The sequence below is a fragment of the Canis lupus genome, chromosome 12 (genome assembly GCF_011100685.1).
Source record: "Canis lupus familiaris isolate Mischka breed German Shepherd chromosome 12, alternate assembly UU_Cfam_GSD_1.0, whole genome shotgun sequence".
Lineage (NCBI taxonomy): Eukaryota > Metazoa > Chordata > Mammalia > Carnivora > Canidae > Canis > Canis lupus.
Genome location: NC_049233.1, coordinates 20,240,645 through 20,268,386, shown reverse-complemented (window position 1 = coordinate 20,268,386; position 27,742 = coordinate 20,240,645). Strand labels below are relative to the sequence as shown.

General features: G+C 42.5%; 1 protein-coding gene across 10 annotated transcripts in view; it reads right to left on the bottom strand.

Moving 5' to 3' along the window:
* The window catches only part of PAQR8 (progestin and adipoQ receptor family member 8), a 95,816-nt gene that overhangs the window by 42,045 nt on the left and 26,029 nt on the right, over positions 1 to 27,742 (bottom strand). For 3 of the 10 annotated variants that reach the window (XR_005367842.1, XM_038554305.1, XM_038554303.1), the window contains one exon: positions 12,000 to 12,133. The exons of 2 other annotated variants lie outside the window; for them this stretch is intronic. The gene's annotated coding sequence lies outside the window, so the exon portion shown is untranslated. Of the gene's footprint in view, positions 1 to 3,378; positions 3,657 to 5,506; positions 5,590 to 11,999; positions 12,134 to 16,559; positions 16,609 to 27,742 lie in introns of those variants that run through there. 5 more of the 10 variants (XR_005367843.1, XR_005367841.1, XR_005367840.1 and 2 more) reach the window with 5 other exon arrangements.

Sequence of the window (27,742 nt, the reverse complement as noted above, 5' to 3'; positions counted from 1 at the left end):
TTAACTTGGATAATTATTGAAGAGATTTCCTTCTCATGAAGAAAAAAAAAAAAAAAGAGTCCCAACATAAGCTAGTTGCCAAAATAGTCCTTGGTCCTCCCAGGAAGCTTAAATCTTAGTATATGTCATAATATGAACCTATATCTATAGCACAGAATAAAAGGAGTGGGGATCATCTCTTTCCTCCTGCCCCTCAAAGCCCAGGATACGTCCGTGGATAAATGAACTGAATAGGATTCCTGCCCACCCCACCCCACCCCACCCCGTCATCCTGAATTAGCTGTTACGTGAAATAATTAAACTAATTACTATACAAAACTAACCGTATTGGATAAGTTATTATACAATGTCAATATTATTTAGCTAACTGAAGGGAGATAGAGACCCAAAACAAACAACAGGGGAAAAAAAAAAAACAAAAAACAAAATGTACTGGTCATTTGTTTATCTTTAGACACACATTTGGACACCCCATTCACTGAGGTCCTAAGCAGCCTAGTGTCCTGCCAGGTGACCTTGGTGAAGCAGCTCAGGGGTGGGTTCAGACTGTGAACACATCTTAAGAGCTAGAGTGCGGTTGAGGGCAGCCCACCTTCCATGCAGGTAACTTCCTACCAACTTCAGTAAAGGAAGCCCTCCCCAACACACACAATCCAAAACTGTACACTATTTCTCCTGTCTACTCGGCTGTGGAATGCAGCGCGTTTGTGGGCAGTGTGTGTTCGTGTGTGTGCGCGCGCGTGCACGCCCCCCCCCCCCCCCCCCCCCCGCCTTGCTGATTTTCCTCCAGTTTTTACTCAGAAACAGCTTCTCCCAGAGTATAGGGGAATGGGGAGCAAGTGCCACCAGTGGATCTAAGAATTAAATGCACCTTTATTATGAGTTGTGCCCAAGGCACACACACAGGTAGAGCTTCTCTGCATATTTGAAATCTCACTCCTTAACGACTCTTTTAAGCCCCGCCTGTGCTCAGTGGGTCCCTGGGCAAGACGCCTTGTAACCCAGCTTGGAAACAGGAGGTGCGGCCAAGGCCCGGGCCGGGCCGGCGGATCTGCCCCCGAGCGTCCCGCTCCAGGTCCCACACGGATGCCCGGGATGCCCGGGATGCCCGGGAGGCCCGGCGCCCCCGCGCGGCTCAGCGACCTGCGCCCCTGCCTGGTCCCTCCCGCCCCCCGGCGGTGGTGGCCTGGCCCCGCTCGCCCGAGCGAACGCCGTCTCGAGGCTTCCATGACCCCATTCCACCGAGAGGGCGCGACGTGCCGCGAGCCCTGCCTCCCGCCCCCGCCCCCGCCCCCGGCACCCCCGCCGCCCCGCCGCGCCTGCCCTTCCTCCGAGCCCCGGCGCCCCACCACGTAGCCCTGGCCCCCGCACAACTCCGCTTCCCGCGCCCCTTCCCCGACAGCGCCCCCATCCTTCTCCCCGAGGAGCCCGACCCTCTCCGGCCCCCCCCGCCCCGCCCCGCCGCCTCGGGCTTCCTCCCCTCCGCGCTCTCCCCGCCGCCCGGCGGAGGGCGCCCCAAGAATGCCGGCAGGACGCCCCGGTCCCCGCAGCGAAGCTCTCCCGCGTCGCGGTCCTGAGCCCCCTCGGTCCTCCAGGCTCGGGCTCCGCAGTCCCGCACGTCTGGATCCTGACCTGCAGCCTCGGCCCCAGGGCTCGGGCTCTGGGACTCCCCAGCCCCGGAGCACTGACCCCGGGCCCCCGGCTCGGCTCCTGCTCGTCGCGATTCTGGACGCCCTCGGGGTCGGGGTCGGGGTCGGGGTCGGGGCGCCCCAACCGCTGGAGGCTGACCTTCCCGCCCTCCTCCACCCCCCGCCCCGCCCCGCCCCGCCCCGCCCGCCGTTCTCGAGCCTGGGGCTCCCCATCCGCACGGTCCCGACCTCTCGCCCGGCCGGCGCGGCTCCCCCGACTCACCGCAGCGGCGGCGGCTGAGCCCGCGAGCGAGCCCAGCCCAGCCCGGCCCGCCCGGCCCGCACTCCGGCTCGGGCTCCCCGCTCCCAGCTTCCCTCCCGCAGGCGGCGGCGACTGCGGCGGGCGCAGCTCAGGGGAGCGGCCCGGGGGCGGGGACCGCCCGGCTCCGCCCCTTCCCGGCCGGGGGCGGGGGCGGGGGCGGGGCGGGGCGGGGCGGGGGGAGCAGACCCGCGCGCCCCCCGCGGCCCCCGACGCCGCCTCGCCCCCGAGGACGTCGAGGACCCCTGTCCCTCCCCCGGGGTCAGGCCGCACAGTCCCCTTTCAGCGGGGACTCGAGAGGTACAGAGGACTCGAGGGACAGAGAGACGCGTTAACTGCTGTCCTGTCGGTTCGAAGAACCCACTCCAGGGGCCCATTTCTGATGGTTTTTTTTTTTTGCTTTTTTTTTTTTGTTTTTTGGGGAGGTGTTTTTGGAGGACGGTGAGGGCAACAACAACAAACTTCATCTTCCATCCCAAGAGCGATTCAAATGCTGGCCTCTCCACCACCCGCATCTGCACCTTCAGGGCCATCCTGCCTGAGAGATCATGTGGTAGCACACCCAGGAGGGCCCTGGCAGACACACATTTTCACACTCCTGAGATACACCCGTGAAGTTCTCTCCTGTGACTTAAGCACACACAAACACACCTCTTGCACTGTCATGCTAGGAACCCACGTCCATACCCCTATATGCTCAATCCACAGCTCCCTAGCCAGTCGGCAGTATCCGTGACCTACATCCACAGGGCGACAGGGCAGGAGGTGAAATTCCACATGTAGACCCAGACTTGCCCCCCTTGCCCGTAATTTCTGGACCTTTTACCAGGATAACAATACACTTAAGATGTAAGAGCATCAATTAACAAATCAAATTGGCTTTGCTGTTAAAAAGCAGTGTCCATTATCTGGAAAAAAGAAAAACCAATCAGATGCTGAGAACATGGCCTGAGCCAGTGCTCCTGCAGGAGATTCATTAGATTTATGTTATTGCTTTTCCGAGACACTGAGGCCTAACTCTGGTTTGGTGATACCTGGCAATTTGCCATTATACCACCCTGCTTAACAACAACACCTCACTTTTGTACTGTGTTTTCACTTTTCAAAACATTTTAAAATCCATTATTGTCTTTATCTTCAGCAAAACAACATGAAGCAAAGATAGGTTTTCCAACAGAAGTTATTTGAGTTTCATAAATGGAAGACTTAATAGATCCAGCAGTTCAGTGACCAGGTTTGAAGCAGAGTCAGGACTAGGAAAGAGTAAGGGGCCTGGTCTTCAGGTCCACTGCTCTTCCCACAGAATCACAGGCCCAACACACATAGATACTGGTGGAAATGTCACAGTAGGCCCTTGGCAGATTTGCCCTCTCCATCTCTGCTTTATCTCAAAGATGTCAGGGAATTCTCTATTCGCAAAAATGCAACCGCTCAATATTAACAGGCATTTATTTTTCATCCAAAGATCATAAATGTACAGCAAAGCTGATCGACAGGGGATAAACAGTCATTTTTTCCCCCTCTCTCTGCCACTCTAAAAACAAAATTACAGGTCAGCAAATATGAAGGCCCAACCACAGGCTCAGTCTAACTGAAGTGAGCTATCAGTGAGAGCTGATGAGTCTGTGAGATGCATGCTGATTATGCTTGCAGCTTTTCTTCTCCCCTGAGACTCCCTCCACCTGGAGCAATAGAAGGGTTCTCTTGTCCTAAAAGAAGACCAACAAGTCCTTTAAGGCTTTCTCAGTGTCACAGCAAGAAAATGGTATGAACCTTTATCTAGGGAGCAGGCGTCAAAGTGCAGCATGAAGCGTAATGGGTGTCAGGCATTTTTATCTGTGGGCAGAGGGTTCTGTTTACAAGCGTTGCCATCCAGAGCCACTAGATAAAAGACATGGTTCCTCATTCATCTTGCCTCTTTTTCTTTTAAGTGTGGTAAAATGCTCATAAATGTTACCATCTTAACCTTTTGAAAAAAACTTTTAATTGTGGTAACATAAACATAATATAAAATTTGCAACCTTAACCATTTTTCACATGTACAGCTCAGTAGCGTTAAGTACAGCCACAACCTTCATGCCTTATAAAACTACTTGGATCTTACACTAGCTTCTTCCATTTTTTTACTCAGAGGTGATGGCTCACTTCAGTTTGGGCAGTACAAGTGACATCTTTGGTAATTCTGGAAAAAAGAGTCCGAAAGTGACCTTACTATTTTTGAGTTAATAAAAGCCTTCTGGATTTTTCATAAAGGATAGTAAGGATGGCCTTTAGTACATAGAAGTTCACAGCCAACCTCCCTCCATGTAATACTTTCATCTGGCAACAAAATTTAGACTTTTGGTTTTTCCGAAAGCTGTTAAATAGGCAAGATCTGGGATATTACAGAATTTCCTCTAAAAGAGAATGCTAAACTGCTAACCCAATCAACATTCTATCAGACGCATTTCCCGTTCAGATTGCCCTTGAGAGCCACAGATGCAGCCAATATACAGTGTAATTAAAAAATAAATATGCAAGATTAAGGAGCTACTTTTGTACCAAACTCTTAACAAAATAATTTGGTCCATTTTATGTTGTATACATACCACACTGACACTGTTTTTCTATTGCTTTCACAGTGTGTTTACAAAGCATTGTTTTCCAAGAAGCTCCAAGTGCATGCGATGACATCGTATCACTAAACTTCTTACATTTTATGTGAAGTAGGAAAGGGGTAGGAACTGTTAGCCTTACAGTGACACAAAGAAATGGAAGTATGGTAGAGCTAAAACATCTGCTGGAACATCTATTCTGGTTTATACTGGTCTACCCTGAAAGACCTACTCCTGAAAACTCATACAAGAGAGTGTTGTTTAAAAACACTAGTTATTTTTATTTTCTTTTTACATCTTATGGGCAAACAGAGGGCCATGAGTGTTTTCACTGTCTTGGCAGAGAAAAGGAGAATCACTTTGCACTGTGGACCACTATCCTATACCATACACAAAAAATTACTCAAAAAGAAACTAAACTACTAAAAGAAAACATAGGCAGTAAGCTCCCTAATATGGTTCTTGGCAATGTTTTTTTGGATCTGACTTCAAAGGCAATGGCAACAAAAGCAAAAATAAACCAATGGGACTAGATCAAACGAAAAAGCTTCTGCAAGGCAAAGGAAACCATCAACAAAATAAAAAAGCAGCCTACAGAATGGGAGAAGATATTTGCAAATGATATATCCAATAAGGGGTTAATATCCAAACGACATACAACTCAGTAACAACAACATCCAAGCCCCAGATGGTCCAATTTAAAAATGGGATTTAAAATGTGAAGATCTGAATAGGCATTTTTCCACAGAAGACATGTAGATGGCAAACAGGCACACAAAAAGATTTACTAATAATCAGGGAAATGCAAATTCAAATTCACAATGAGATATCATGTCATACCTGTCAGAATGGCGATTACCAAAAAGATAAGAAGTAAGAAATGGGGATCCCTGGGTGGCGCAGCGGTTTGGTGCCTGCCTTTGGCCCAGGGCGCGATCCTGGAGACCCGGGATCGGATCCCACGTCGGGCTCCCGGTGCATGGAGCCTGCTTCTCCCTCTGCCTCTCTCTCTCTCTCTCTGTGACTATCATGAATAAATAAATAAAATCTTTAAAAAAAAAAAAAAAAAAAAAAAAAAAAAAAAAAAAAAAGAAGTAAGAAATGTTGGTGAGGATGTAGAGAAAAGGGAATGCTCTTGTGCTGCTGGTAAGAATGTAAATTGGTGCAGCCAGTATGGAAAACAGTATGGAATTTCCTGAGAAAACAAGAAATATAATTGCCCCGTGGTCCAGCAATTCCACTTCTGGGTATTTCTTCAAAGAAAATGAAAATACTAATTAGGAAAGACATATGTGTCCTATATGTTCATTGTAGCGTTATTCACAATAGCCAGGATGTGCAATCAACTGAAGTGCCCATTGATGGATGAATGTATAAAGAAGATGTATAAAGAAGACGGAATACTACTCAGCCATAACAAAGAATGAAATCTTGCCATTTGTGACAATATGGATGGATCCTGAGGGTATTATGCTAAGTGAGGTAAGTCAGGCAGAGAAAGACAAATAGTGTAGGATTTCACATATAAGTGGAATCTAAAAAACAAAACAAATTGAACAAACAAGCAGAAACTCATAGGTGTAGAGAACAGATTGGTGGTTGCCAAAGGGGAAATGGGTTTGGAAATGGGTGAAATGGGAGAAGGGGTCCTAGGGGTACAGACTTCTAATCATAAAATAAGTAAGTCATGGGGATGTAATGAACAGCATGGTGACTATGGTCAATAATATTATATTGAATATCATGTAACTTTATATGGTGATAGAGGAAACTAGACTTATTGTGGTGATAGTTTTGCAAACTATACAAATATTGAATCATTGTGTTGAATACCTGAAATTAATATAATATTTTACATCAATTATACTTTAATAAAAAAAAGTATGGGCTTGAAAGTCAGACCATCTTGAGTCTGAGCCTCATTACCATCACTTAGTCTTTGGTACTGTACTTCAGTACTGTAAAATGGAAATAAAAATTGTACCTGCTTCATATATTTATTGCTAGGATTAAGTGAAACAACATACATTAAACACTCATCATTGTACTTATAATAATAATGAGGGCTTGATAAATGTAGATAAAAAAGCAATGGCTTCATGTAAATGGTTCTTTATAGGATCCTTGTTCTAATACTTTCTATTTGATGAGAAGATATACTTATTCGAGAGGACTTACATAGGAGTAATTTGGAGAAACTTGAATATCTCTATTTTTAACACTGAAGTCAAACCTATCCATTCCTTAATATTCCATCATCAGACAGACATCCATACTTTGCTTGTGTGCTTGCTTGCTTGCTTGCTTTCTTCCTTCTTCCTTCCTTCCTTCAGCAGGCACCACACCCAGCATGGAGCCCAACACAGGGCTTGAACTCATGACCCTGAGATCAAGACCTGAGCTGAGATCAAGTGTTGAATGCTTACCTGACTGAGCCACCCAGGTGCCCCCACACTCAGCTTTTCTATTTAGACCCACTGCGAGGTGGAGAAACAACCATGATACTAATTTCACACACAGGATTCTAACAAGCTGTGGTTGGATCAAGTTAAAAATTAAAATAAGATGGGATCCCTGGGTGGCGCAGCGGTTTGGCACCTGCCTTTGGCCCAGGGCACGATCCTGGAGACCCAGGATCGAATCCCACAACGGGCTCCGGGTGCATGGAGCCTGCTTCTCCCTCTGCCTGTGTCTCTGCCTCTCTCTCTCTCTCTCTATCATAAATAAAAAAATAAAATAAAAAATTAAAATAAGAATAATGGTTTTCCTGTATTGTGTGTCTATATTATCTTATTTAATAGTAGAATGGTAGGGGTTCATTAATTTGATTTCCTCTGGAGTGGTTTATCCCTGTCTGTCCCTAGTATATTTCTTAATGATAACAATCAATTAACAATTCAGGGAGCAAACCAATGAACACATATAGACAAGAGAGACAAAATGCAGCAATTGCTCCTGGGCATGTGTGAGGTTGTGTCGCCTTGCATTTGACTTCCCACTCTGTTGCAACTTGTGCCTGGCTGAAGAGCTTCAGATGGGAAAGTACAAGGAGCATGATAAAATGAGCAACCAGTTACCCTTTACATAATCAATAATACAATATAAATTCCTACATTCCAATAAGGTTTGATGTACATAAGTGTTAATTTTAACATTTATTCTAAGACTTAAATTTAGAAAATATGGTTTATAATTGGATCATAATAATCTAATGGCAAATAAGAGCGTGGATATTAAAATATGAGGCCTTTATTTATTCTTTAGAAGAATGAAAAGACTCAGAGTAAATCACCCAATTGCTCCCCTCTTGAAAGGTCCTAACAATTATGTTTCTTCCCTTCACTTTGCTCCTGATTCTTAAGTTATTATATTCAGGGGGAGGGAGGAAGATGGGGGCAATCCCTAATCCAGGGGAAAATCAGAGGAATTGAACTTCAAGGACTGAAGTCAAGGGATGCCTGGGTGGCTCAGTGGTTGAGCATCTGCCTTTGGCTCAGGGCGTGATCCTGGGATCTGGGATTGAGTCCCGCACGGGCTCCTCCTGGGGAGCCTGCTTCTCCCTCTGCCTATATCTCTGCCTCTCTCTGTGTGTGTCTCTAATGGATAAGTAAGTATAATCTTTTTTAAAAAAAAACTGAAGCCAAAAATTTGGAGGAGTAAACATTTTTTAGTCTGCTCAACTCCAATTCAATCTGAACTGTGTTCTTTTTTTAAATTTAAATTCAATTAACCTATAATGTATTATTGGTTTCAGAGGTAGAGGTCGGTGATCCATTAGCCTTATATAACACTCACTGCACATGACATCATGTGCCCTCCTTAATGTCCATCACCCAGTTATCCCATCCCCTGCCCTCCCCTCTAGCCAACTATGTTCTAAAGGGAGATTAGGACATTTCTTAGCTTTAGGACTAGAGAAAGAGCCATGAGAAGTCACTCAGGATGGAAAATAGGCTTGTATAAAACCTCTGCCTTTGCCACGTCTCCCACTGGTGTGTGGCAGGGGAAGTATACAACCTCTTCTAGCTCATTTCTTTCTATTATCTGTCATGTAAGTCAGGTTGATGAGCAAAGGCACAGATCATCCTCTGTTAAACAGTGGTGGGGTAGGGCCAGAATCCCTTACTGTGGCAGAATGTTCCATCCATTGCCTTTTAGTTGATGTTTATCTAAGAGAGACTTATCCTGGCTCTCAGTTCTTTTAAAGAGCATGGAAGGATGAAAATGGCAATCTTGGACAACATGACTAACAATTGCATTATTGATGCTTGCTTCTGGCTTGGTTTCAGGGTTTTAATGATTTTAAAAAGAAAAAAAAAATCAATGCAACAATTAACCAGTTTAAGCCAGCTCATGTTCACTGAGTCTGTCTTTACTGCATAGGGGTGAGCTAGGGATCCAGAACTGCCCCATTCATTTGGCCATCTAGAGATCTAGAGCTATACCCAAAGATATGTATAAGGGAGAATAGAGGAGATCTAGGGTTATACTCAAGCCTAGACCTCAGGAGTAGAGTAGACAAACTGGAGTCTTCTCTAGTTCATGTATATACCTCTCTGAATAAGCCCAGTGACCTGAATGTTGAGCCAGGCTTAAAGTTATAAGTTTGGTTAAAAGTGACCTTTAGTCTAATGAGACAAAGCATCTTGATTGAGCTGACCTCTCTTACATCATTACATCATTTTGTAATTCCCTATGTCTTTTTTTGGCTTCTCCATTAGACTGTAAACTCTTAGGCAGTAAGGTTTGTGGACATGCCATTTGCTGCCACACCCATAAATCTAGCCCATAGTATGTGCTGGAAAAAAAAATCACCCAATAAGTGAATGAATAATGTGAATGCTCTGCATATTTGGAATCCAGTTAGCCCAGGAGTCCATGATCACTTACTCTAGATCCCTTAGAGGATGGTAGAATAATCTAGAAATGGACTAGAAAAGAACATGCCCCAGGGATGGGAACAATGAGGACAAGAAAAAGAAACTTAGGAGAAGCATGTTTTCCCATTTGGAGAGAGAAGGAAAAAGAATGAGCCAGGGTAATTCTGGGTCCCCAGCAGGACATGCTACAGAAATAGACCACTCCAGTTTTTTAAATCAAACTGGATTGAACTGAAGTAAACGGAGTTGCAGGAATTCATCCTATGGAGGGGACATCTTGAAGAGTTCAAACTAAAGTAAAATTCTTGGGGTCTGGCTCAGTAGCTAGAGCATATATCTGGCTCAGTAGGTAGAGCATATGACTCTTGATCTTGGGGTTATAAGTTCAAGCCCCACATTGGGCATAGAGATTACTTAAAAATCTTAAAAAAAAAAAAAAACCCTACAGTAAAATTCTCCCCCTCCTTTATTCTCCCTCCCAATTAAATTAAATTTCTCTGGTTACTCTTCCCACTAGACTATGACTCTCCAGCCCTGAAGATATCCAGGGATGAACCTGGAAGCCACTCTAGGCATAGAGATATAACTTTATTGGGTCTTTCTCCCCAAATGTTCCTGAGAGTCTTCAAGAATTACCTAACAGCATGTGTATTTTGACCAGAATCTTAGAATCCTGTTAATGCCAATGGGAAGTTTCAGCAGGAATCACATAGGGCAAATAGTCTCTGGGGTAAAATATGATATCTGAGTCCTGACCAAATTGACTAGGGTCCATGCATGAGATGGAATACTGTACAGTCTTCAAAAATCATGCAGACCGCATGGCATACAGAAACGTGCAGTCTGCAGTTCTGTGGTTCAGTAAAACAGCAAGTTATGTAGTGTGATCCAACTTTATAATAAAGACATATATGGGGGCACCTGGCTGGCTCAGTTGGTGGAACATGTGACTCTTGATCTCAGGGTTGTGAGTTTGAGCCCCACATTGGGTGTAGAGGTTACTTAAAAATAAAATCTAAAATAAAATAAAATAAAATCTAAAAGAGAGAGAGAGAAAGCAAGAGAAATGCACCACAAGAAAAAAAAAAAAAGAATGAAAAGAAAAAGAAAGTTGTACATTCATAATGGTTATTTCTCAATGGTGATATTCCAGGAGAAAATTTTTAAAAATAATTTCCAACATTTTTCAAAATATCCTTAATTAAATACAAACATAAACAAATGGCTGTTGTTCATTGTTCTGCACCTAAGTTTAATTCTAATGGAATATAATTAGTTGTAGATTACCGTAGGACAAAAATGAAATGAAGTTAATTGGGACATGTTGGTGCTTCTGAAATCATAACAACAAATGAGTATTCTTATTCTCTTTTTAAAATAGGTATTAAAAGAGGTAACTTGCTCAAGGCAATCATAAACTGTGTCAGAGTCACTCCATCATCAGTGGTACTGGGGAAGCGGATGACAGGGAGGTCAAAATCAGCATGCTTAGATTCCAAGAACCCAAGGTTCTTGGAGGGGACACTGAGTGCAAAAGGCAATGTGTCCCATCTCTTAACAGCCACTAATAGTCATGACTGGCTCCTTTGGCCAGCTCCTTTGGATGTAAACAGTTTCTCTTCCTGCCATGCTCCTTGTTAATGGTGCATTTGACATCTCTTGTCCCCTCTATTAAATCAGGGCTGGAAGAGAATGGTGCTAGCTGATCCAATTTTATGGAGATTGAGTCCAGTAAACTCTGCAACAAGATGAGGCCTGGCTGCTTTAAGTCTCTCTCTCTCTCTTCTCTCTTCCTCTTTAGACAGATCCAATTAGCCCTGATCCCTCTACATTGTTGACAAGGGGGTCAGCAAATCGTTTAGGGCAGGAGGGAAATACCTTATTTGGATGTTATGAGGACACTAAATAAGATTTAGTCTGGAGACAAAGGGACATGTGCCTATTATCCAATATGCAGTAGTCTGTTATTAATTCTTTCATCTATTCAGAAAATATTTATTGAAGACCGCCTTGCCTCCATGCTAAGAGCACTCTGCTAAGACCTAAGGATAAAGAGATACATTTGATGCAATCCCCATCCTCCCATCTAGCAGAGAAAATATTTATACAAATAATTATGAAACACTGTGGCAAGGGTGGTTAACAAAGGGATACCGGATGATTTTCCCTGTATGAAAAAACAGGGGAGGAGCACCTAGCTCCCTTAGTCATCTAGCTTTTTAGTGTTGGGAGGGTCAGGAAAAGCTCAAGGTAAGTCATGAAGGATGAGGTCTAATAAGCAGACAAGAGGAGAGGGAAACATTCTGGCCTGAGGGAACAGCAGGGACAAGCTGACAACAGCGCCACACTAGCAAGGAATGACAAGGGCACATATGCATGCAACCCCTGCTTATAGCCTTCAACGAGGATGGAAGAGATGGTACAGTCCATAACCTAATAGTTTTACTGTCATTTAATCAATCACACACATGGAATACTAAAGAAAGTAAAAACAGCCCTTTACTTTGGGTTCCAGTGGCATGTTCCAGAACATATAAAATCCTCAGGGGAAGAGATATTCCAGAGCAGCTCCTCTTACCTCACCAGTTCCTCTAACTAGCACCAAGACTTAGTATCAGCATTCACAGTGGCCATGTGATCTGTACCCAGAGTAAGTAAGTACAGGAGGGTTATTTCTCCCCTTTGGACTCTCTTCCTCCTCTCTTCAGTCCTCTAAAAAAAAAAAAAAGATTTATTTATTTATTCATGAGAGAGAGAGAGAGAGAGAGAGAGAGAGGCAGAGACACAGGCAGAGGGAGAAGCAGGCTCCATGCAGGAAGCCCGATGTGGGACTCGATCCCGGGACTCCAGGATCATGCTCTGGGCCAAAGGCAGGCGCTAAACCGCTGCGCCACTTTAGCCCTCTTTCTTTGGTATATTTAAATAGTTTCATTCTCCCCATGCCCTGCTCTACCCAGCATCCCACCTCTTCTGGTTCTTAGTCTTGGAGGCTGTCAGTCACTCCATCCACTTCTGCTGCTGGACTGGGTCAGGAGCTTCAAATCAAGTGAGTGGCGGATAGAGCCCAAGAATTGGCCTCAGGGTCAAATATCTGAAAGATCTTCAGACATTTCTTGTGGCCTCATTTATCCATTTGCTAGCAAAGCATTATTAATTGTTATATTAAGCCTGTCAACATCTCTGCTTTGGGGGGTAGTCTCAGCTTGGCAATGAGTAGACCACGGGGTTTGGGAAAGTTGGAGAAAGAAAATCCATCGTACTCCATGAGAGGAGCCATGTCAAGGAGTGAGACTGGAGAAGGAAGCAGGGGTCACATGATAAAGGGCTATGCATGTCCTGGGAAGGACCTTGAACTACACAATGATTCTCCACCAGAGTCAGGGTTGGGGGGCAAACCCCCTTCATGTCATCAATCTCTCTGCTATCATGGGCTCCTGTTGTGGTGGGAGCATGGTATGGCCCCCAGGTGTGTTGGGTCACTACAGTAGATAAGCAATTATCAACAAGGAAATTATATGAGATATTTTCTTTTTGAAATATCTTTCTGGAGGCAATGTGAGAGAAGGAATTGAGACTAGTGAGGCTGGAGGCATGAGAAACTGGGACAATGAGACTGTTAGGAAGCAGTTGCAGTTATGTAGGCATGAGCTGCTGAGGGCTTCAAGGAAGACAAGAGTATTGTGGATGAAGAGCAAACACCAGATTTAAGAAGTATTTAAAAGGTGGTTAATTGGAGGTAGGAGGTTGGATCCCAGGAGCTGTGTGCTTGCATACAGATACACATCCCTATATTTCCCAGATATTATTTCTCATCTCACTGTGTTGCGATTCTTGATTAAATAGTCTTCCCAGGTCCTCTGCAAAGGTTAAACCCATGTACATCTTGTTCCCAGCACACAGCACCATGCCTGATACATAACAGGTCTTTATTTTTTTTAAAATGTTTTTTTTTAATTTTTATTTATTTATGATAGTCAGAGAGAGAGAGAGAGAGAGAGAGAGAGAGAGAGGCAGAGACATAGGCAGAGGGAGAAGCAGGCTCCATGCACCGGGAGCCCGACGTGGGATTCGATCCTGGTTCTCCAGGATCACGCCCTGGGCCAAAGGCAGGCGCTAAACCGCTGCGCCACCATAACAGGTCTTTAAAAACATTCACTGAAAGGATAAATAAGCAAATGAATGAATGACATAAAGAATGACCCACACGTGGATGGATTAAATGACTGGATGGTTAGGGGAGCTATCAACTAAAGGAAGAAATACAGGAGGAAAATGAGAGCCAGTTCCAGAACTGTAATTTTATTTTCCTTATGTTGGGTTTGAGGTGCCTGTGAGATCTTTGGGGAAGATGTTCAGCTGCAACGGGAGCCCAAAGAAGGGTTCTAGTCTGGCATTGTAAATTAGGTGGTTGTCAGTGAATAGATAGACATTCACAGCATAGATATAGGAAGGATAAGTATACAGAGGGAAGCAAAAAGGGCTAAGAACAAAAAAGTTCTTTCTAACCAGAAGGCTGGTGGGTTTTTTGTTTGTTTGTTTGTTTGTTTTTCGTATTGTTTGTGTTTTTATTAAGATATAATTCACAGGACACTGGGGTGGCTCAGTTAGTTAAGTGTCTAACTCTTGGTTTCGGCTCAGGTCATGCATGATCTCAGGGTCATGAGATCAAGAGCCCTGTTTTGAGCTCCATGCTGTGCTCAGTGGGAAGTCTGCTGGAGATTCTCTCCCTCTCCCCTCCTCCCACTTGCCCACATGTGCTCTCTCTCTTTCTTTCTCTTTTTCTAAAATAAATAAATAAAATCCTTCTTTATAAATAAAAATCTTATACATAAAAAATATATAATTCACATACCATACATTTCAGCATTTTAAAGTGTGTATTTAAGTAGCTTTTAGCGTATTCACAATGTTGTACAACCATCACCACTATCTAATTCCAGAACATTTTTATCATCCTCAAAAGAAACCCCATACTTATTAGCTATCACATCCCATTCCCTGTTCCCTCCAGCTTCTGGCAACCACAAATTATCTTTCTGTTTCCATGGATTTGGTTATCCCAGATATTTTATGTAAATGGAGTCATCTAATATGTGGCTTTCATGTCTGGCTTCTTTCAGTTAGCATAATGTTTTCAAGGCTCCTCTATGATGTAGCATGTATCAGCACTCCATTCAGAGGGCTGTTTAATCTTTGCTAAAGATTAAGCACCATTCCCATCTTTGCATTCCCATCTTTGATTTGTAAGGCTCTCTCAGAACTTTTGAGTATATCCCTCAAAGTTGAGATGGTGAGTCCCTTCATTAATCTACTGAATTTCCTGAAGGGAGTCATAAAAAGCATCCTCAGCTACTCCCTGAAGGCATCCCTGACTTCTCTAGCTCACAAGGATGTCTTCTTTTTCTGACTCCCAGGGCACACACTGTGTGCACTATGCAATTAAATGCCTGGTTCTATAAATTTCCCATCTTCCTTCTCAAATCAGAGTGAAAACTTCTGGGGACAGAGGGCAGGGAGTGTCCTGTGCTATATTTTTCTTCTATTGTTTGCAACACTTAATATAGCATTCTATGGAATTATTCCTACAATCAAATAGAAACCAAAATAACACTTACATTATTCCTCTAATTGCTAAAAAGTTTCCAGGGACACTATTAATTTTTAAAATGGATTTGACTCTTTTTTCTCAGACTCTTTAATAGACTGCTCTTATGACTGTCCAGTTCATGATTATTTTCCATTCTCTAGAAACTGGTTCTCTTCTGTCCCCATTCCAGGTTGATATCCATCTAGCATGCCCTTATCCAGCTATAGTGGTTCTTCATGGCTGATGTTCATTCTCAATGGTTGATGTTTATCCCATAGTAACTGTTAAATATTTTCAATACCACTTCTGTGCTACCATTTACATTGTAGCCACAATAGTATACAGCAGGGTCCCCTGTGCCCCCCACTGCAACATGACTATGCCACTTAGTTAGATAGGCCAGGAAAAGCCACCGGACCCAAACTTTGCCAATTAGTCCCCTTCATAAAGAATTCGGATTTGGTTCATTCTTAATCTATCTGATGTTTTGACCAAGAAAAAAAAGTAAATTCAGGAGATATTGGCAGTGGCAGCATGCAAACTGAAAAACTATACAAAGCCAGTTAGAGAAATGAAAGAAAAAGAAAAACACAGTGAGGGAGTCCTTCCTACAGAGAGGAGCCTGCAAAAGATGGATCTAGAGTCTTAATCCTATCCAAACCCCTGATTTTAACTCATCCTTATAGGCTGACTATATCTCTGCCCTTGAGTTCCATTAAAAGTCTATGTATCTTTGTGTGTTAATTTATTAAGGTACCAACATTCTTGTTGAAAAGAACCAGAAAGAAGAGCTACTTTTGTTTCATTCTTTTCCCGTTGCTCCTTATTTCACCAGCTCCCAACCCCTTCCATGCAGACTGACGGTTCAGCTGGGATGCACCTTTTTGGCTGTAGTGGGTATTAAATATTTTGTATCATATTGCTTCTCAAATCCTCATCCCTAAACCCTCACATACCCTATCTTGCATATTCCTGCTGGCACAATGGGATGAAAGATCAGAATCAGGTTTTGTTTGAGTCAAAGGAAATCTACTAATGTGCCATTCCTTGCATACTACAGTTTCCAACAAATGTCTTTTAATTTTACCTAGTTCCAGTGACTTTGTTATTGATAACCAAGAGTTCTAATTGAGAATGCTTTTATTTTTAATTTTTTAAAATATTTATGAAAAATTTGTTTAAAGATTGATTTATTTATTTTAGAGAGAAGAGGTGGGGGGAGGAGGAGAGGGAGAGAATCCTCAAGGAGATTCCCCACTGAGGGCAGAGCCATCATAGGGCTTGATCCCGTGACCCTGAAATCATGACCTGAGCCAAAATCAAGAGTGGGGCGCTTAACTGACTGAGCCACCTGAGTCTCCCAATTATTTTAAATATAAACATTATTTTTTTAAAAATGGAGTTAGAAGAGACTTTAGAAATCATTCTAGGGAATCCCTGGGTGACTCAGCGGTTTACCCCTGCCTTCAGCCCAGGGCCTGATCCTGTAGACCTGGAATCAAGTCCCACGTCGGGCTCCCGGCATGGAGCCTGCTTCTCCCTCTGCCTGTGTCTCTGCCCCTCTCTCTCTCTATGTCTATCATGAATAAATAAATAAAATCTTAAAAAAAAAAAAAAAAGAAATCACTCTATCATTTGACGGATGAAAAAACAGATTCAGAAAGCCAGAGAACTTGTCTGGCATCACACTGATCTATGAGACTGGAGACTGTAGATCCCCCTTGTATTCACTTTGGGTGTCTTTCCCTTCAACTACTCCCTCTCCTTCTCTGCTTCACACCCCTGGCATCATGCATCATTTAATGGCAGAAGAAATTACAGTAATCAGTGCTTGTGTTACTTGCCCTGATAACTGCCACTGATAAGGAGAGTACAACTGCATTTTTTTTGGGGGGGGGGCCACTTTGAAACTATCAACAATCCTGGTTGACCTGCTAGATCTTGACTGTGGCTGACAAGCAGAAATTGATGCATACCATATGGTGGTTTAATTCAGTAATTACCAAATAAAGACAACTCTTAACTGCCTAGCACACATTAAGAGGATTTTCTGCTCTTTGCTTTGATACTGCAAGCTCTCTGACCACCCCCACCTGACAGCACCACCATATCATAACACATTCTCTTCTCCTTAGTATTACCACTTCCACTTTTTGCATCCTCTGTCCTAGTCTACACTTGGCAAAGGAAAGTGAGGAAACCTAGAATATCTCAAATAATCAAAGATGTCCTGTATCACTGGTTGTGAAATAGTTCTTTGATTGGCCAAATCCCAGCCAGGCTGCAGGCAGCATGTGTGTTGCCTGGCACAGCAAAATGTCTCACGTCTAGCCAGATGCTTTGAGCAAGCCAAGGTGAAACATGATCACAGTCTGTAGATACTCTGCATGTCTGCCAAGATGGAGTACCTTTCATCTTAGGGCATGAAACACCAAGCTGGATGGACTCAGAGGTTTAGTCCATGCTCCAAGGTAACAATCTGTCTTTTGACCCCACTTCTGTCACTATTTTCAGTACAGCTGCAGATACATCATTTAAATCTTCTCCATTTCCATTTGTTTATGCAAAAGCACACTACTGACTTACTTCTGAGTCCCTGTTATTCAAAATCTCATGGCTTTGTCCATGCTATTTATTTTGTTAAATATTTTTTAATTTGTTACCAAAAAAATCATATTTAGCCAAGTAACCAATGTCTACCCTAGGCTGTTAATTTCTTGAAGGCAAATACTATCAATTATTTTGTATACTGCCAGGAGCACAGCATTTATAAATCCATGAAAACCTTGAGTATAACTACTTCATGATACTTCAATTCAATTTAGCAGCAATGTAATGACTCTCTTCTGCAGTGGCTGTTTCTGCCAGCATCTTTTCCTTTGAGAACTCACCTTCCCTCACATGCTAGTGCTGACAATCACATTGCCCCCTTCCCATGGGTCCTGTGAGTCAAGAATAGACCCAGGATGGTTGATTAGAGTTTCCTAACCCCTTGGCAATAGGCATGAACATATAACCCAAACTGGACCATTTGACGTTTTCTCTGGGACTGGAAGGAATCATTAGTAAAGAGATACACATCTGCCTAGTAAGGACCGTTCAAACCCAGTGCTTGAGGGACTCTGCCTGAGAATGAAACCATAGACCTAGTTCTGGCTATGCAACTTAAAGAAAATCTGCTGGACTTGGCTCTGGAAAAATTTCTGTTGGTAGGGGAGATAGTCATGGTCCTTTTTATTTTTCTTCCCTTCTGACTTGCATGCATATGTCATGTTTGGAGCTGAAGCAGCTATCTGGAGACCATGAGGGAAAGACAAAGAGAATCACAAAGATGTCAATACTGACATCTGCAAACCCTCCAAACAATAACTAGCAATTACCTTACTCCGGCCAAGCATTGACAAACTAAGGTCCTCAAACATAATTTGTGTTTGTATGGCTCAGGGCCACTGCCTAAGCAGGCTAGCATGGTAAGCTGAAGAGACCAAACCAGGGCATCCTCCTCTGCCCCTACTTCCCCTCTCTGCTCTTGGTACTTGGCTCTCTGGCCAATAGCAGGTATGCATCACCAGTTTCCAGGGTCTAGCTGGCCATCACCAAGATATTAAGGATTCCACTGTTGGCAACAGATGGGTACTGAGTGGTGGACTCTCAGTCTAGGGATTGGTGACCGTTAGTCCCCTTGTCTCTGGCCAGCTGCCCAAGTTGATATGCTGGGTTCACAGGAGTATAAGATGCACAGGAACTCTTGATGTCACTGGGGCAGAGTGATATTAACCAATGAGGTGGCCATCCCTACTACCCATTGGACCAAGCCCCTCCCACTTAAGCCGATAAGCTCTTCCTCTCAAGAATGTCTGCAGCAGAAGGCAACTGGATGCAAACTATGCCCACCCACATGGCCCCTGCGAAAAAAATGGAGCAGGCAGGAGTTTTCTCTTTTGTTATAGAAGTGCCTACATAGTATCTTTGATTTTACTTTTTAGCCCACAAAGTCTAAAATATTTACCATTAACATTATAGAAAAAGTTTGCTAACTTTTTCTATAATATTAATAGTTTTTTTTAAGTCAGCAAACTTTTTCATAATATTAATAGTTTTTTTACTATTGCTCTAGGCAATATCTGTTATGGGAAAGAGAGGGAAAAATCCTGTAGTCAAATTTCTTGTGATTCATAGCCAAACACATATCTAACTTATTTTATTTTATTTATTTTTTTATTTTTTTATTTTTTTATTGGTGTTCAATTTACTAACATACAGAATAACACCCAGTGCCCGTCACCCATTCACTCCCACCCCCCGCCCTCCTCCCCTTCTACCACCCCTAGTTCGTTTCCCAGAGTTAGCAGTCTTTACGTTCTGTCTCCCTTTCTGATATTTCCCACACATTTCTTCCCCCTTCCCTTCTTTTCCCTTTCACTATTATTTATATTCCCCAAATGAATGAGAACATATAATGTTTGTCCTTCTCCGACTGACTTACTTCACTCAGCATTTTTTTTTTATTTATTTTTTTATTTATGATAGTCACAGAGAGAGAGAGAGGCAGAGACATAGGCAGAGGGAGAAGCAGGGTCTATGCACCGGGAGCCTGATGTGGGATTCGATCCCAGGTCTCCAGGATCGTGCCCTGGGCCAAAGGCAGGCGCCAAACCGCTGCGCCACCCAGGGATCCCTCTAACTTATTTTAGTAAGTAGGACTTCACTAGACAAAGATGTTCTAGGTAGAGCAGTTGGGACACAAATGATAGCCTAAGCAGGGATAGAGAAATAGGAGCTTATGAGCCAGGTGTGAGGAAATGAAGAGCTCTAGGGTGGCTTGAGAACAAGGTTAGTAGTAGGGCCAAGTAATTAAAGACATCTTTTAAAATTTTATGTCAACCCATTAGTGGATCATGACATCAATTTGTGGACTGCAACCAGCATTTGTTTAACTTGGTTTTGTTTTTTACACAAGTGTTCTTAGAAGCTTTATTCATTATAGATAAAAACTGGAAAAAATCCAAATGTCCTTCACCAGAGAATGGTTAAATAAACTGTCAGACATCTATATTATGGAGTACCACTCAACAGTAAAACAGAATGAATCATCAATGCAGGCAACAGTTTGCATGGATCTCAAGAGAATTATGCTGAGTGCAAAAAAACCCCACTCAATCTCAAAAGATTATAGACCAAATGGTTCAATTTATATGATATTATTGAAATGACAAAATTATAGAGATGGAGAACAGATGTGTAGGTGTTACAGGCAAGGGCATGAGGGAAGGGCAAGAGCTGGCTGTGGCTATTAAAGGGTAGCAGAAGAGTCTGCATGGTGGACTGTTCCTTATCTTAAATATGATGGCGGACACACAAATCTACACCTGTGGGGCAGCCTGGGTGGCTCAGCGGTTTAGCACCGCCTTCAGCCCAGGGTGTGATCCTGGAGTCCTGGAATCGAGTCCCACGTTGGGCTCCCTGCATAGAGCCTGCTTCTCCCTCTGCCTGTGTCTCTGCCTCTCTCTCTCTCTCTCTCTGTGTGTGTGTGTGTCATGAATAAATAAATAAAATCTTTAAAAAAACTACACCTGTGATAAGCTGTATAGAACTAAATGCACACATGCAAATAGATGAACACAAAACTGGTTAAATTTGAACAACGTGGGTGGATTGCATTTGTGTCAATATCCTGGTTGAGATATTGCACTCTAGTTATGCAGGATGTTACCACTGGGGGAAACTAGATAAAGGGTATATAAGTATATAAGATTCCTGTGATATTTCTTACAATTGATGTGAATCTACAAATATCTCAAAATAACAAGTCAAAAAATACATAGAAAAGAGATGGTAGCCTTAGTTTGGCAGGGTCTATGAGAAAACAGCACAAGATGTTGAAGAAGGGTGGAAGAATGTGTTCATAACAGAAGTTGGGAGTGCTAAGAATCTGGATACATGGCAAGCCAATCCTTTTCAAATAGAACTTGTTTTATCAACACTACTGCAGACTTCATTCATATTCACTGAACTCTATTTCAAGTATTTGAGGACCTGTTATATTTCAGGCAACTTGATAGAACATTTTCTACTGGCTTCCTTTGAACTAAATTATAAAATGAGCTCTTTTGGGGGAAAAAACTTTTAAGATACAAGAACATTGATTTATATCGAATATGCTACTTAATTTCCTGTTCATGTATGTAGAAGACAAAAAAGAAACTTTTCTAAAAATATTCAATGTCAGTCGCTAAGCAAGTGATTCTTAGAATTAAAGACAAAAGGGAACCCCCATTACTATAATGTTTCTCAAGGTGAGGTATGTTCTCTCAATGTTTTTGCATCAATTGAATATAAAAGTTTAAAACTCTGTTGCAAATCAATAATAAAAAGTAGCCCTGTCTCAGGGCCTTTCTTGCTTAAAGAAGATGAAGTCTGCGTTTTTTTCTACCTTAAAATACCTAAAACACTGTCTGTAGAAGGAATATTGGCAATTTAAAAAGATTACAATAGTTCTTATTTGTGGTCTATATAATGGCTTTCCCATGAACTTCCAAAATTTTCAATTATTCTACATACACCACAGTTAACTATAAAGTAGTAATTTTAGAGGATGCTAAGTATCAGCTCAAATTATCCCCACAAAGAGAGTGAGGGAAATGTTTGTGTATAAAAATACATTTTCATGATTATTAGCTTAAAAATAAAAGAATCCCGGAATGATATAGTGTAGCAGTACATAAAATGTTGTCTTTGCTAAGGCAAGTACTATGTTCTGTTTTACATGCTTTGCAAAGGCACTGCCTTTTCATTCTCATCCTCATCCAACAAGTCACCAAGTCTCTTGCTTGCTCTCACGTGTGGTTATTGCACATGTTTATCTTTCTTTGCTTTCCAAACTTGCTCTCTACTTCAAATGTAGATATCTGGTCATCAAAAGTATACTGTCCCATCTGAACATCCTTAAAATGCTACTGGGGAACAGAAGAGGGAGGATTAGGTAGATGCCTATGAGTTGAGGTCTGGTTCTCTCCCGCTTTGGAAGCCAGTCCTTCAGGGAGAAATTCCTAGACTACTCTCTCTTGCTGAATTCTTTTCATCTAGGATTGTTAGCAGGTTCCCGAGGAGCAGTTATTCAGTATTTGAACATCTTGGTGTACCCTGGGGGTCTGTCCAAGAGAAGCTGATTGAAATCATCCCCTGTTCCTTGTCATCCATTTCTGAGCCACAGGGGCTTATAGTTTCTGCCAAAGGCTCAACTTCATCCTCAGCTGCAAACTTCTTTTTTTTTTTTAATTTTTATTTATTTATGATAGTCACAGAGAGAGAGAGAGAGGCAGAGACACAGGCAGAGGGAGAAGCAGGCTCCCTGCACCGGGAGCCCGACGTGGGACTCGATCCCGGGTCTCCAAGATCGCGCCCCGGGCCAAAGGCAGGCGCCAAACCGCTGCGCCACCCAGGGATCCCAGCTGCAAACTTCTTAAATCTAGAGGCAGGAAACTGGACTCTAGATTCTCTCCCCATAAGAAAAGCCCTGGTCTTGGGGCCCTCATCATGGCATAGAACATCTCAAACCCTCTATGGCCATAGTGACCACAGGACAGAGCACAAAGCAACTGCCACTTCTCACTCTGGTGAGGAGAGAAGCACATGGGCTGCAAGCAGCATTTTAAAAAAGAATCAACCAATAAATAAATAAATAAAAATAAAAAAGAATCAATAGAGTAAGAAAGGAAAGATAGTGTATCATAAATAGTAAAGATAGGTATAATTTTGTAAAATGTTTTAGTTATATTTGTGTATATATATATGTTAGGTCATAATGTAAAACACACACATATATTACATATATACTATATAATATAAACTATATAATATTGGATATACTATATATAAAATATAGTATATATAGTATATAATTATATAAATATTTTTACATTTGATCAGGAGGGTAACGGCATAATCAGATACAGAGAAAGAACAGGTTAAAGGGTGAGAGACACCAACTGGTAGGCAGTAAATTAGGCAAGTACTATCAGGGCAGAAGACTTTCTTACAGGGCAAGTGATAGATATTCAACTTAAACTTGAGTAAACGAGAGTTTATTTCTCGGCTGGCATAGCTGAGAAGAATGTGAGGTTATTTTACAGAACCAAACGATAACGAGCTACAGGAAACCAGAGCTTGGTGACAGCGTGGGAACTCATGACTGCTCTGCCTCTCCCTAGTTTGGCCTCATTGTTTGCTGCACAGAGGCCCTCTCAAAGTGGCGGTAAAGACAGCCTCTAGCAGCTTAGGATCCATTTCCTCCTCCAGTTTAGCAAGTCTGCTGGTCTTTGTCCAGAACTTGGACATCAATCCCAGTGAATGACTCTAAAAGACCCTTTCCTATTCCTATTCCTATTCCTTGTTCTTTTTTTTTTTTTTTTTTTTTTTTTAGATTTTATTTATTTATTCATGAGAGACACACAGAGAGAGGCAGAGACACAGGCAGAGGAAGAAGCAGACTCCACACAGGGAACCCAACATGGGACTCGATCCCAGGTCTCCAGGATCACACCCTGGGCTGAGGCCTGCGCTAAACTGCTGAGCCACCTGGGCTGCCCTCTATTCCTTGTTCTGAACCTTTTACAAGGTTTTAGTTAGAGTGCTCTTAGCTGGGAGCTATGGAATACCCATTCAAAAGTAGTTTAAAGGGCAGCCCTGATGGCTCAGTGTGGTTTAGGGTGCTGCCTTTGGCCCAGGGCCTGATCCTGGGGACCCTGCATGGACCCTGCTTTTCCCTCTGCCTGTCTCTGCCTCTGTGTGTGTGTGTGTGTCTCTCATGAATAAATAAATAAAATCTTAAAAAATAATAATAAAAGTAGTTTAAATAATGAGTATAATGAAATATTTTTATTATAGTTCCAAGTTGGTTGGTTAAGATAGTGGTGCAACAAAATTGGTTAGAGTCTCAGGTAGCTTCTTCACTATTCTCTTGACTTTCCCTTCAAAGGCAAGATGGTTGCTGCATTTCCCAGGATCACCTTGTTACAAAACAAAGTTCAGGGGAGAAAGAAGCAAGTCTTTGACTTGCATCGATATTTAGAATGAGGAAAGGTTTCCCAGAAATGTCCTCTTAAATTTCTTTGGTTGTGATTGTGTCCTATGTAGGCATATTTAGTCCATCAGTGGCAAATGGGATAAACAAGACTGTTAAGACCAATCAACCAATACCCCCTAGGGTTGGAGATACCCATGAAGCACATGAATGCCCACCATCTAAAACACAATTAGTGTTCTGAAAGAGAGAACAATGGTTAGTAAACAAGCAACTAGCATATCTACTAAGCAATGAGAATGAAATACTGTATTAGTGTTCTATGGCTGCATAAAAATTTGCCACTAATATAGTAGATTAAAACAAGACATGCTTCTTATTTCACAGTTTCTATAGGTCAGAAGTTTGAGGACAGTATACTTGAGTTTTCTGCAAGGCTGCAGTCAAGGTCAGACAGCACTAGGTTTTCTTCTAGAGGCAAAACTGGAACAGCGTCTACTTCTAAGCTTACTTTTGTTAGTAAAATTTATGTTCTTGCTCTTGTAGGACTGAGGTCCCTGGCTTCTTGTTGATTGGAGATTACCTTCAGCAACTAGAGGCTGCCCTCAGTTCTCTCCCAAGTGAGCTTCCCCACCATAGGCACTTATTTCATCAAACCAGCAAGAAAAATCTCTAGAGTGAGTCTTCTAGCAAGATGGGTCTTACAAAATATAAACATGGGAGTGATACTCCATCACCTTTGCCATAGTCTGCTGGGTACAAGCAAGTCATACATACTACCTATACTCAAAGAGAGAGGATCACACAGAGGCATGAACACTAGAAAGTGGGAATCACAAGGGGTCATTCTAGCAACTTTCTGCTGCAGATACCATGAATAGCAAGGCCTTGGTCATATACCAGCTCAGTTACCAGAAGATGGGGGATGGGAAAGCTTTCTGGAAAATTAAAGATGTAGCTTCCAGTTAAAATAAAAATTAAAGAGACATTCTGAAAATAGAATTACTAAGATATGGCAACCATTTTGTATGGTATAGGAAATGGAAGAGAGAAGCATGACTCAAAGGCTTTAGAGCCAGTGACTGGGAAAAGTACAATGCTATTACTGGACCTGGAGACTCAAGCAGAATGACAGAGAAGGGATTCTCTGAGGTGAAGAGATTCATTGAGGTTCTCATAGGTGTTCATCTGGAGCTCAGGGCAGAGAAGCATAGACTTGGATATCATTTTTTTTTAATTTTTATTTATTTGTGATAGTCACACACAGAGAGAGGCAGAGACATAGGCAGAGGGAGAAGCAGGCTCCATGCACCGGGAGCCCGACGTGGGATTTGATCCCGGGTCTCCAGGATCAAGCCCTGGGCCAAAGGCAGGCGCTAAACTGCTGCACCACCCAGGGATCCCCTAGACTTGGATATCATCAATCCAGGGGTAGATGACATTGACAACTGTGGGAATGGATGGTATATTTGTGTATGTAGCAGCAGGTAATCATGGCCACACACTCTTCTGCTGAAAGCCTTTCACATTTCCAATCAAACTCCTCAAACTTCCAAAGTCCTTCATGGTTTTATTGTTGCTTACCTCTCTAGACTCTTGATAGACTCTTTCCTTAGAACAGTATTCTACTTTTTATGGATCTCCAAAATGTCCTGTGCTCTGTATTTCCTCTGAGACTTTTCTTGTCATTTTCCACTGCACAAAACCCTCTTCATCCCTTTCTATATCATTGCCTGGCTATGTATCTTTTGGGTTTCCATGCAGATTATGCTCCCTGGAAAGTCTTCCATCATTCCCTGAGATGTTGAAGATACCCCTCTTTGTGCTTCCAGAGCAGGCTATACTACCTCTTTCTGTAGTTTTAATGGCACTATACCATCTTTACTTACTTTCTTGTCTCTTACTAGCTTCCTGAAGGCAGAGATGGGTTTCACTCTTAATTGTACCTCCAGTTCCTAGTACAGTCTTTAGCACACAGAAGATGCTCAACAAGCACTTGTTGAATAAACAAGGAGTTAATGCTAACATATTTCTTGGTTAAAATTTGTTTACTTATAAGTATCAGAAAACTCAATCCAAAAAGGGGATCACTGCTTAAGCAAAAGCAGGACTTAATGAGTAAGCAGAGAAGTCCCGGTGTTATGTTGTTTTTAGATGTGACGTGGTGCAGAGGCCCAAATGACTTCACTAGGACAAATTTTCTTTCTCTATCCTTTGGCTTTGCTTCCTCTAGCTTAGCTCTATTCATAAGCTGGGTCTCCCTTGTGGTAGCAGGATGGCTTCATTTGCATTCGGTTTTATATCTTCACGCTTTCAAGCCCAGGGGGAGAATGCACTTCACTCCCAGAAGACTTAGCAGAAATCTCCTAGAGTCTCAGTGATTCTGAGTGGAGGTCTCCTGTCCACTCCTGAGCCAATCACTGTTTGTCCAAGCGAATGAAAGACTCTGCTTGGTTAGGCCTAGGTAACATGCCATGCTCAGATCTCCTGGAGCTGGAGGTTGGGAGGGTGTAGACTCTCCAGACAGAAATCTTGGACTTGTGCTGGAATTTTGTGGAGGAGATCCCCCCAAAAGCAAATTTCCATTAAAGCGATTCCTATCATTCAAGGAATAGGGAGGATAAATACCCAGGAAAGAAATTCTAAGTAAGAGACATAGCCAAAAACTAAAAACAATGTTTAGTGTTATCAAAGGGAAGGAGACTATCAGTTATTTAATACCAACTACAGGAGAGAAACTTTTCATGTAATATCCCCACTTAATCCTCACAATAATCCTGGTACATAGACTTTTAAAATTCTTGGTTGACAGAGTCTCAGGGTAAACTGAGCCTGAGGGGATCTGTGACTCACCCAGACCACACAGCTAGTAAGTGGTGTAGCTGGAACAGGGACTCTCTGTCTCCAGAAAACCAGGTTGTGACAGAAGTTCAGCAAGATGTCAAATCCAGCAAAAGGGCCAAGATAAGTGAGTATTATGATGAGGACTGGATATTTGGAAATAGGAAGTTCCAGCAGAGACATTGTGTCTATTTCAGAAGAGTTGTGAGGGCCACAGGAATTGAGAAACAAAGAGGGGACTATTCTTCCAGGAAGTTCGACAATGAAAAGAAGGAGAAAGAGGGCATATATATATATATATATATATATATATATATATATATGTTTAAATGTGTCTTTCTAGCCACAAAGAGTGCTCCTCAAAAGCAAAGACTTTATTTGTTTTTATGTCTCCAGCCTAGGAGAGGCCTTGCCCACACTGTCAATCACTGAGCATTTGGGAAATTAATGAATAAATGACTGCATGAATGGAAGAAAAAAAACTATATCCCAAGAACAAAAGAAGATAGAGAAAGAAATGTAAAGATAGAATAGAGTTGAACATGTTTCTAGGGCAAGTGCAAAGAGGTTGACAGTGAAAAAAAGTTGATGAATGAAGCCAAGTCCCCTGTGTGGTTCAAATCCCATGGAAGAATGAGCCTTACATAAAGATTTAATTTTTCTTTCACCAAGGCAAAAGAGAGGGAGGAAAGTATAGGCTATGATCTTCAGGAAAGTCTAGGGTGGAGGGGAGAACCAAAAGCACTTTTATCTATTTCCCTCAGTGTTCACTGTGAAATAGTCAAGGTGCTTATCTCTCTAACTCTGTTGAATGTACCTTCAAGGCAGTCCCAATGTTTCAATTCATGTCTCACCCCCAGAGTCCCAGGCA